This window comes from Papio anubis, chromosome 9 (assembly GCF_008728515.1).
Source record: "Papio anubis isolate 15944 chromosome 9, Panubis1.0, whole genome shotgun sequence".
NCBI classification, from domain to species: Eukaryota; Metazoa; Chordata; class Mammalia; order Primates; family Cercopithecidae; genus Papio; species Papio anubis.
Genome location: NC_044984.1, coordinates 3813885 through 3825954, shown reverse-complemented (window position 1 = coordinate 3825954; position 12070 = coordinate 3813885).

Sequence of the window (12070 nt, the reverse complement as noted above, 5' to 3'; positions counted from 1 at the left end):
AAAAGTCAAAAGTCCTGAATTCATTGTGTACCTTGGTATATGATTTTGACCAAGACACTTAGCCAACACTCTTGCTTTCCCTGTCAGCAAAATGGGATTTGCTGTATGTGAAGGTCCCCATGTCAATCTGATCTGAGGAGACAAGCTACAATACAAACAAAAATGGGATTTGCTGTATGTGAAGGTAGATTAGAACAAGGTCTTTTTTTCTTAAAGCTTAAGTGCATGGAAAGAACCTCTGATGGAAATCGAGGAGTACTGACAGCTCAATGTGGAAAATAAGAGAGAAGAGCAAAAAAGGAAGGTGGAAATTCTGACAAGGAAATTAAGATGCATGTCCATGGAGGTTTTTTGTTTTGATGATAGCAAAAGGATATATTTACATCCTATGTAAATATTGTTTGTACTTAACAAAAGTCTAGTTTCCTTTCATAGAGTTCTTAAAGGACAGAAAATATGTATCTGTCTGAACACCATTTAGACAGGTAAATGATGAATGAGTTACCTCTGAATACCTCTTGAAAGCTGGTGTCTGTCAAATGTTGAACTTCTGGGAGAGAAGTATAACAAAATACAAGGAAGCTTAATGGTCAATATTTGCAAATAACAAAGTACTCCTTAGATTGGAAGTTACTACCTCAGCAATGGGCAATATTACCCCCAAAATAGTAAGAACTTTGTGGTTTAATATTACTACAATTTGAGGCATATTATCTAAATGATTTAAGATGTGATAAATTGTTTCCAGATTTTTACCCAGTGCTATGGTTTGAATGTTTCTGTCCCCTCCAAAATTCACATCTTGGAAACTTTATCATCAGCACAACCATTGGGAGGTAGGACCTTTTGGAAGGTGTTTAGGATTAACACTACTATAAAAAACACTCTAGGTAGTGGGTTTGCTCTCTCTTGTTCTACCTTCTATGTGAGGACACAGCAAGAAGGCCCTTACCAGATGCTGGCACCTTGATCTTAGAGTTTCTAGCTTCTAGAACTGTGAGAGAACTGTCAGGTTTTGGGGTTTTTTTGTTTTTCTTTTTTGCTTTTTTTTTTTTAATAACAGCACAAAACAGGCTAAGAAACTCAGGATTTGTTTTAATCAGGTACTTTAAGATGCAAGACACAGAGTTTGAAAGAAGTTTTCTTTCTTATACTTAAGAGAAAGGTCCATGCCATGCCATGCCATGCAGGGCCACGTGGGGGAAGTATCAGGGTCAGTCAGGAGGCAGAAGGAGGAGAGAGGGGAAAGCATGGCCCAGAGCATTTATTGTGGTTTTCCAGGGAAGTAATGGATGAGACAAGGAAGGCAAATATGAGCAAGTTTGGGGGTTGGATAGTAGTTTTGGTAATTTCAGCAGCCCTGGGTTATAAAGGTGGTCTCTGGTTGTTTGATACCTGGTCCTGTGGTGATTTAGGGCAGGGGAAATACTGATTTGCTGTATGAGAGTTAGATAAAGTTGTGGTTGGAGATAGGGCCTTTGGATTGGTTGGTGTGCATATGAAAGACACCCTCAGCAGAGTCCTTTGCTATCCAGGAATTAGCCAGCCCTGGGAGAGCCAGTCTGTCCTTGGCCAACAGGGCACTGTAAAATATAGAAAATAAAAAGTATGATTAATATACATACATAAATGTAGCTCTTTAAATAACTGACAAAATGAGATCAAGTTAGTTAGGACTGAACTAAAATACAGTCTTTATTTCTCTCTTTACTCCTCATTTTGCTGCCTGATTCTCCCTAAGAAGATGACTGTCTGGATAGGGCACAAATTTCCCTTGTTCTCTACAAGTGAAGTTTTGAGATGAACGTCTGTGGGTAGATGAACACTTTAGTGATGAAGTGTTCCCCAGGATGCATCATAGTCTATTTACTGTCCTTGGGAGAAAATCACTGACCGCCTTGCAGCTGCCTACCCCAGCATCTTGTACGTGGCCAAAGGCAACTTGCACGGTCCTCTGTGTCACCACATTCCCACAGGAACCCATTTGCCAGGAAAATGAAATACAGTGTCTGCATCTTTTGTTTTTTCAGTCAGCCCACAATGGATAATGAATCCAGACCTCAAGGGCAATGTAATGACAGTGTCCAACCCCTGAGAGGGTGATTATGCAGAAGGTGGGGGCAGCTGCTCTCCATTTTCTTTGAGAACAGACAAGAGGAATTGGATTTAAACCATGGCACAAGCTGTGTCAGTTAGACATTAGAAAGAATTGCCTGTCACAGTTCGAGGCATGGAATTGGTGACCAGGGACAGCTATGAAACTGCTTTCCTTGGGGACCTTTTATGAAGGAAAGACTGGTAGATGGATGGGGCCACCTGCCAGGGTAGGTGTGACACAGAAACTACCTTTGTGATCTCCCTCCAGGAGTACATGTGCTTGTCCTGAGAACCACTCTCTCATAAGTCTTAGCACAAGATGGGTTTGTACCTTATCTGCCCTGCTAGACTCTAGCAGTCTTTAGGCAATGACTAGCGTGGTGCCTTGCACATAGTTGACGTTCAAGAAAGTTTTTTGTGTGTGTGAGAATGAATTAAGATGATACTTGTCTTTGAAATACCTCAATTCCTCACCTTCCTCTTTTCTACCCTCTTTTTTTAATTCAGCACCCTTTCTGCCCCAGGTGATCCCCAAAGTCTCTTCCAACTCAGAAATTTTAGTAGTCTGGGTTTACTTATGTTGTTAGTATACCATTTTTACCTTTCTTTAGAAACATAGGTCTTATGAGTCACATATGAATGTGAATTTCTTAATAACAGAATAATGATTTCTAATTATATACATTATTTTAATTAACACAGTTCAGTGGACTGGGCATCATGAACTCAAGTTTGCTTTAAATAAGCAGTCTAAAGCTAAGACTGTGACCTGTCCAAGCTTAAATAGCTAAGAAGGATGTAAACTCACATCTGTCTGACCCAAAGCCCAGCACCTAAACACAGTGGGTTTTCTCACTCAGGAAAATACAAAATTTAAAAAAGATTCTAAGGAGAGCCCAAAGACAATAGTATCCAAAAAGAGAATAGCAAGCCCTGTTACTGGAATGAGTGAGACAAAAATTGGACTCCATGAGGACCTGAAAACCTCAGCTACATGTAAGATCAGCCCTGGCATCCCAGCTGCTTAGTCCTACCTACCTCTAGCCCAACTACTGCTTAGTGCCTACACAAAGCAGACAGTTCCCCAGGTTGTCTGTTAGAGTGAGGAGGTTGTCAGGTGCCAGAATCTATAGAGGCACTTAGGGCCCGGATATCTGAGCTTATGTTACTGCTTTGCAACCTGGGGAGTCTAGCGTTTCATCCATCTGCGGAGTTAATTTTCATCCCTCCCTTTTTGGCCTCTGAACCACTGGAAATAGGATCTCTCTGTCAACAGTGCCTTTGACTGTTTATTTTCCACTTCTCCAGTTGCATTTTATTCTCAGCTTGGATCATTAACCCACTGTGTGGAAATTTTGATCAGACTTGGATCCTAGAGGACCAGCGCTGTGGTGTGTTTAGCTGCTGTTTCAGTAATAGCAAATACTTAAACCTGTAATGCACATTGCCCATGGGCTGTCTGCATTGAGCTGTTTTTCTACCAAATGTGTTCATCTGCCCAGACTCCTTTTAAAGAAAGTAATAAATTCCCTCCCTGCAATTATAGTGTAATTCACTGGGAAAGTGTGGTTTAATTTGTGCATCATTTTCTTGGATCAAATAAATCACCCTAAAGCAATCTTCAGTTGAAGTTTTGTTATTACAAAGCCCGAGAAGATCGTCCAATTATCATTTAGAGTGGTTATCAGCCTGTTCTACAGTGGGGAGCTGAAAAGGAAATACAGGTTTATTTTCAGTGGCCCTTATCTTGGTGTTCAACCACTGCCATCCTCCATGCTTAAAGAGGGCAGGAGGAACTGGAACCTGGAACTCTCATTTTGAAAGGATGACAGGCTCTAGGGAATACACCCACTAGACTTTTAAATTCTTTGAGGATGAGACCTATGCTCGACATTTGTATTGAAGGTAGCATGGCGTAATGATTAGCAATATAGACTCTGAAGCCAGACAGCCAGCCTGGGTTTCACTCCTGCCTGTGTGGCACTAGCTGGCTGTGTGACCTCTCAGTACTTCAGTCTCCTCATCAGTAAAAGTACGTATCTCTCAGAGCTGTTGTGATGATGAAGTGAGTTAACATATGTAGAGGGCACAGGATGCACCCTGGGCTCTAATAAGTACTGTATATCTAACTGTATAGTCTGGCACTGAGTAGGCTTAATAAATGTCTGGGAATGAATAGCAGCATTCCATCATTCACCTGTAATAATTTCTTCCTGGTATCATTACTACTAGATCAACAAGGTAGGGATAAATTTCTGGAGGAAAAAAACGTTGTAGATAGTTGGAATGATTGACCAAGGAGGGAGTGAAATATTCTGGGGGAGGTTCTCATGACCACATTGACTCTCCTCAGTCAGGGATTCTCGTGTATGGTCCTGCATATTAACAAGGAGTTGGAGGCCTCTAGAGAGGAAGTGTCACTGCAGATTCTTCCAACAAGAGAAAACAGTTGTCCTCTGCTCACGTAGATCATAGATCATAGCACGTAGATTTGCAGTGTGCTACTCTATCTTGTAAATATGCCACTGAGTTCCACTAGGGGCACAGCTAAGTTTCTGCTGATTTTTTTAGCACTGAGATTGACATATCCTGAGCTAATGAATATGCAAAACCTTTCCAGTACGTTTGCTAGCTTCATCCACTTCTAGGCAGTCTTCTAGCTGAGTCTCCCAAGTATGATTCCTGGACTCTATTGCATTTTTACCTCCTGGTGCCTGCTGCTTACACCATCAACGCCGCCTCTCCCCATCCTCCGTTGTCCTCTTGTATGTGACCCCCAAGCCTTTGGCTAAGAATAATTCAGCCATTCCCAATACTTAGAAATCGTAGAAAACATGAGTTTGGTCTGGCAGAGGAGTGTTGTCTGGTTGTCTTGTAAACGTTACAGATGTGGCAGATCCATTTGGCTTTACTGTGTCTTTAATATGTTTGCATGTAAACATGTGCACATACACACATACATCCAATTACACATCCATGCATTTTTAAAAATATGGTGTTTGTACTCACATGGCCCTAAGCTGTAAAATATCTTGCTTTTCCTACTACTCAAGGCTTTTTGCTTCCTGTGTTCCTTCTACTTTTCCATAATTGTAATCTCAGAACATTCACATGACACCAAATGTTAGGTGTAGTTCAATGCCTAGAAGTCAGAGCAAGAAAAGGAGAGATTTGCCCCCATTTCATAGTTTCCTAGCATGAGAACATTTATATTGTCCCTTATATGCAAGTATACGTAAGTCTTCCTTGCATTCCCCACTGTCTAGATCCAAGGTCTTCGGAGAGAGGTGCTGCTTCTCAACTCTGTATCCCCACCTTCTCTAATAGTGCGCAGCACACAGTTTTGTTAGATGAAGTAGGAATGCTTATTTACTCGATAGTGTGTGTGTGTGTGTGTGTGTGTATATGTGTTTGTTTGCAAAGAGCAGAAAAAGGAGTTTATTGTAGGACTACATTAGAACTGGAGCTGGGAAAAAATATCAGGATTTCAGCAGTTTTTAAGATACCTGCCCTCTTTCTCTCCCTTTGGAACTATCTAACGTGACAAATTTTCTCATCTCTGCATATCTGCCCTTCTTTCCTTTGGTACTCACTGATCCATTCCCTCTGTATTCCCCAACCTAAATTCTGACTGCCTAATGTAGAATCCTCCTACATTTATTGGACAACATCCTCCTTGTTGGGCTGCCTCATGGGTTGAAGCCCAGTCTATGATTGAGCTACCTTGGGTCAGATGCATATTCCAGTCTAATCAGTAACCGCTGCTGCCCGAAAAGACTTCCTGGCCTTGCTATTTTGAAGGATGGGGTTGGTGGGGAGCTGTGGGAAGTGCAGTTAGAGGGATCAATAGATGATGCAGGAACATTATAATTCATGGCAGAGTGTCCCTGAAAAAAACGGTGCTAGTACACTGTAGCAAAGAAACAAAAGGACTACTAACTACTGGGTGATCGTTACCAAGCCCTTCACGTACATTAACTGATTTAACCTTTTTTTTTTTTTTTTGGTGGGGGTCGGGGGCAGGTGTGTGGAGTCTCGCTCTGTCGCCCAGGCTGGAGTGCAATGGCGCGATCTTGGCTCACTGCAACCTCCACCTCCTGGGTTCACGCGATTCTCCTGTCTCAGCCTTCTGAGTAGCTGGGATTACAGGCGCCTGCCATCATCCCCAGCTAATTTTTTGTATTTTTAGTACAGACAGGGTTTCACCATGTGGGCCAGGCTGGTCTTGAACTCTTGACCTCAGGTGATCCACCCACCTCAGCCTCCCAAAGTGCTGGGATGACAGGTGTGAGCCACTGCGCCTGGCCTTAATTTAACCTTTTGTGATGTAATACTAGTCTTGTCAGATGTAGCAAATAAAAATACAGGAAGGATACCTGTACAATATTTAGGATATACTTAAGAAATTATTTGTGATTTATCTGAAATTCAAATTTAACTGGGTATATTCTAGCCACTCTGTCTCCATTTTACAGATGAGGACACTGAGGCAGCTCACCTCACCCCAGGGCACATAGCTAGGAATTGGCAAAGCCAATTTGGCTTTAATACCCTGTACTATCCACTGTGCTATTCTGCTGCTTTTAAATCTATGTTAATGGCAAGCATGCGCATGCACACACACACACACACACACACAACTCCTTTATTGTCACCATCTTTCAAAAATAAGAATCAAAGACCAAAGTGTCCTTAGATGTTGTGTCAGAGTTTAAGCAAGGGACAGAAATCACAGCAGAAATTTGGACAGGGAAAATTTAATATAAAGAATTGGGTTTTTTTTGTTTTTTTTTGTTTTTTTTTTTTGAGTCGGAGTCTTGCTCTGTTGCCCAGGCTGGAGTGCAGTGGTGCGATCTGGGCTCACTGCAAGCTCCGCCTCCCGGGTTCACGCCATTCTCCTGCCTCAGCCTCCCAAGTAGCTGGGACTACAGACGCCCACCACCACGCCCGGCCAATTTTTCTTGCATTTTTAGTAGAGCCGGGGTTTCACCGTGTTAGCCAGGATGGTCTTGATCTCCTGACCTCGTGATCCGCCCGTCTCGGCCTCCCAAAATGCTGGGATTACAGGCTTGAGCCACCGCGCCTGGCCAAGAATTGTTGACTACATAAAGTTCTGTTAATTACTAAAGGGGGAAAAGGAGCTCTAAGGAGCAGCGAGGCAGTTAGCTGCAGAAAGTGGCTACTACATCGAAGACTAAGGGACAAATGAACAAGGAAGGAACTTAACAAACTAATAGAAAAGGTCCCTGCAAGGCTGGATTCAGACCTCTGAGGAGAGTTCCTAGTTGTTACAGGAACTTGTTGCCTGTAGTCCTGGTGCCAAGGAAGCTTGCTGAAGGGCACCCGCTGTTAAACTGCATAGGGCAGCCTGCCCCTGCTGTAAATCCTGACCGGGATAGTCGCATGCCGATCTGCCTGCCACTGCATGGAAAACAGAAAACTAGATGAAGAAGAAAAAGGCCCCTCCGTCTCCCGGCCGTGCATCGTTCCTTCCACACTCCTTGTTGTCAAAGCCTAACCTGGAGCCAGCTGGCAAAGGAGAAGTATGGCCTGTAGAGTTCAGCCCCACTACTACAAAGCAGGATGAAGGAACTGGGCTTGGAGCTGAAACATAATAAATTACTAACTGGTACAGATGAAAGTACATTTTTCAACCCAAGGATAGAAGGAAGCCCCAAGCATCATCACACAAAAGGAAGATAGATTGGCTAAGAGAGGCATTTAAATTAAAAACAAACAAAAAACAAAAAAAACCCAAAACTCTGGGCACAGTGGCTGACACCTGTAATCCCAGCACTTTGGGAGGCCGGGTGGGCAGATCACGAGGTCAGGAGATCGAGACCACCCTGGCTAACACGGGGAAACCCCTTCTCTACTGAAAATACAAAACAAATTAGCTGGGCGTAGTGGCGGGCGCCTGTAGTCCCAGCTACTCGGGAGGCTGAGGCAGGAGAATGGCGTGAACCCGGGAGGTGGAGCTTGCAGTGAGCCGAGATCGCACCACTGCTCTCCAGCCTGGGCGACAGAGCCAGACTCCGTCTCAAACAAAACAAAACAAAACTGAAGGTTTACAGGGACACATCTCTTGGAGTAGAGCAGTCTACATCCAAGGTATTGGATAAGCAAGACAAGGTGTTATAAAGCCTATTGTGTAAATATATACAGAAGACTGAGAGGTTTTCAACCAAATAAATAAATGCCTGGTACAGCGTTAATGTAGCTGAGAAATTCATCCTGTAAGAAGTTGAGTCAAAAAAAAAAAAAAAAAAAAAAAAAAAAAAAAGCAACCAGCCGTGAAGGGATAAGTCACCCTTTAGGGAGCATCCTTAGTTATTACTTTCAAAAGGATAGTGATAAACATTTACAGTGTAAAATAGCATTTACTCCCTGAACTCTTGACATTTCTGGGGCATCTAAAACTGATGTTTTTGAGGCAAGTGCAGAGATTCAATGAACTGTGAAGACCCCATTCACTGCCAGAGGGAATAATTCTAAGAGGACGATTAATAGAGACAGTTTTTCTGATGTGAAGAATAAGTCAGACATCAGGTCTGTTACTTTTCGTTGTGAGACAGTAGCCATTCTATACAGTCAGCAGTTACTTATTTTTCTATAGAACCCTGACTTTCCTGCCTTCATAGCAGCTTCTCTAATTGCAAAGTATCCTCTCTGATTTGCTCTCTAGACAATCAGGTCTGTCCTGCAAACTGCTGACTCTCAGCCTTGCTGGGCGAATTGAACACATCACTCTTTGGAATATTGATGTTGTCAAGGTTAGTTCAAGGGGCACTCTTCTTTTTATTGGAAGCATGTTTCACCCTCCTGCCTCCCCTATCAATGATGTCTCTTAGTATTTATGGAACACCTGCCCCCCACCCTGCACCTGTTCTGCATCGATTGAGTGAAAGCCCAGACCATTCTGCAGGCATGGAAATAACTCCTATCTACAGCCCAGAGCTTTGCATTCATCCTCTTATTTAAATTTGAGATCAGGGCTACATCTTACTCCTAAATATCTTAAGTATCTTAGTATCTTTAGAGATTTTTAAGTATCTTTGTATGCTTTAGAGATTTTTATGTTTCTAATACTTCCTTGAGAGTCCATACAGTCGAGTGATTAAAACCATGGGCCAGACTTCCTGCTTTCAGATCACCAGGTGATATGGTTTGGATATTTGTCCCCTCCAAATCTCATGTTGAAATGTGATCCCCAGTGTTGGAGGTGGGGCCTGGTGGGAGGTGTTTGGGTCAGGGGAGTGGATTCCTCAAGAATAGCTTGGTGCCCACCCCGTGGTAATGAGTGAGTTTTCACTCTATCAGTTCATGTGAGAGCTAGTTATTTAAAAGAGCCTGGCATCTCTCTTGCTTCCTCTCTTGCTCTATGACATACTGGCTCCCCCTTGCCTTCTGCTGTGACTGTAAGCTTCCATTTTGATGGGCTCTAATGAGAATTAGTGTGCACATAAGAGACCTAGAATAGGATCAACTGCTTTGGCAGTTGTCCTCCTGTATCACAGAATTAGAAGACATCAGACAACAGGCAGTATAGGACCTCGATCCCTTGAAAGATGAGAAACAAACTAGGTGAGCCCTATGATTTTCTCAGCTTACTGACTGGAGGCAGTTTATAGACTGCAGTGCAGGGCAAGGGAATCCAAAGGGAGCCAAGAGACATTTGCAGGCTGGGATTTAGAAAGAGCGAGGAGGGAATTATCTCTCAACAGTGGCCCTTTTAGGGACCCAACAAAAACTACAAATACCCAGTACTGAAAGCTGACAGCAAGATTTTTGCCAGGACTCTTGATGATGGATGGTTTTATTTCAAAGAAAGGAAGATGTTAACACAAAGAGAAGTTTGCAGACAGGCATTTAGAAGGAGCTAGGAATGGAATTCTGTCACACCAGTGGGTCGTTTAGAGACCCATCAAAACCAACAAATATCTGGCCTGAAAGCTGACAGTAAGCTTTGTGCCAGAATTCTACACACATGCGCACACACGTACACACACACACACTGTTAGAACTAATAAATTTAATAACGTTGCAGGATACAAAATCAGCAAACAAAAGTTGCACCTTAGAAAAATGAGCTTTTCTAAAAAGAAGCTAAGAAAACAACTCATTTATAAAAACATCAAAAAGAATAAAATACTTAGGAAAAAACTAAGGAAGTGAAATCATTATACACTGAAAACTGTAAAACACTGATGAAAGGAATTAAAGGAGATTACAAATAAATGGAAAGGCATCATGTGTTCATGGATCGGAGGACTTAATATTGTTAAAATGTCCACAGTACCCAAAGCAATGTACAGATTAAATACAATGCTTATCAAAATGCCAGTGGGTTTTTTTTTCTTTTTTTTACAAAAATATAAAAAACAACCCCCAAGTTCACTTGGAGTTGCAAAGTACCCTGAATAGCCAAAACAATCTTGAGAAAGAAACAAAGTGGGGGGACATCATACTTTCTGGTTTCAAAATATATCAGAAAGCTACATTAATTAGAACAGTATGCTATTGGCATAAAGACAGACATGTAGACTAATGGAACAGAACAGAGAGGCCAGCATAAACCCAAACATATACAGTCAACTAATCTTTGACAAGGGTGCCAAGAATATACAATGGGGAAAGGATAGTCACTTCAACAAATGGTGTTGGGAAAACTGGATATCCACATGCAAGAAAATAAATTGGGTTGCTATCTTACACCACACAAAAAAATCAACTCAAAAAGGGATTAAAAACTTAAACATAAGACCTGAAACTTTATAGAAGAAAACATAGGGTGAAAGTTTTATGACATTCATCTTGGCAATGATTCTTTTATTTTTATATGTGTGTGTGTGTGTGTGTGTGTGTATACACACTTTAAGTTCTGGGGTACATGTACAGAATGTGCAGGTTTGTTACATAGGCATACACATGGTGGTTTTATGACCCATCAACCATCATCTACATTAGGTATTTCTCGTAATGCTATCTCTCCCCTAGTCCCCCATCCCCCGACAAGCCCCAGTGTGTGATGTTCCCCTCCCTGTGTCCATGTGTTGTCATTGTTCAGCCCCCACTTATAAGTGAGAACGTATGGTGTTGGTTTTATGTTCTTGTGTTAGTTTGCTGAGAATGATGGTTTCCAGTACCATCCATGTCCCTGCAAAAGGACATAAACTCATCCTTTTTTATGGCTGCATAGTATTCCATGGTGTATATGTGCCACATTTTCTTTATCCAGTCTATCATTGATGGGCATTTGGGTTGGTTCCAAGTCTTTGCTATTGTGAACAGTGCCACAGTAAACATAGGTGTGCATGTGTCTTTACAGTAGAATGATTTATAATTCTTTGGGTCTATACACAGTAATGGGATTGCTGGGTCAAATGGTATTTCTAGTTCTAGGTCCTTGAGGAATCACCACACTGTCTTCCACAATGGTTGAACTAATTTACACTCCCACCAACAGTGTAAAAGCATTCCTATTTCTCCACATCATCCCCAGCATCTGTTGTTTCCTGACTTTTTAATCGCCATTCTAACTGGTGTGAGATGGTATCTCGTGGTTTTGATTTGCATTTCTCTAATGGTCAGTGATGATGAACTTTTTTTCATATATTTATTGGCTGCATAAATGTCTTCTTTTGAGAAGTGTGTGTTCATATACTTCGCCCACTTTTTGGTGGGGTTGTTTGTTTTTTTCTTGTAAATTTGTATAAAGATTTGTTTTCCTGTAAAGTTCTTTGTAGATTCTGGAGGCATTGATGGAACATATCTCAAAATAATAAGAGCTATTTATGACAAACCCACAGCCAATATTATACTGAATGGGCAAAAACTGGAAGCATTTCCTTTGAAACCAGCAGAAGGCAAGGATGCCCTCTCTCACCATTCCTATTCAACATAGTACTGGAAGTTCTGGCCAGGGCAATCAGTCAAGAGAAAAAAATAAAGGGTATTCTATTAGGAAAAGAGG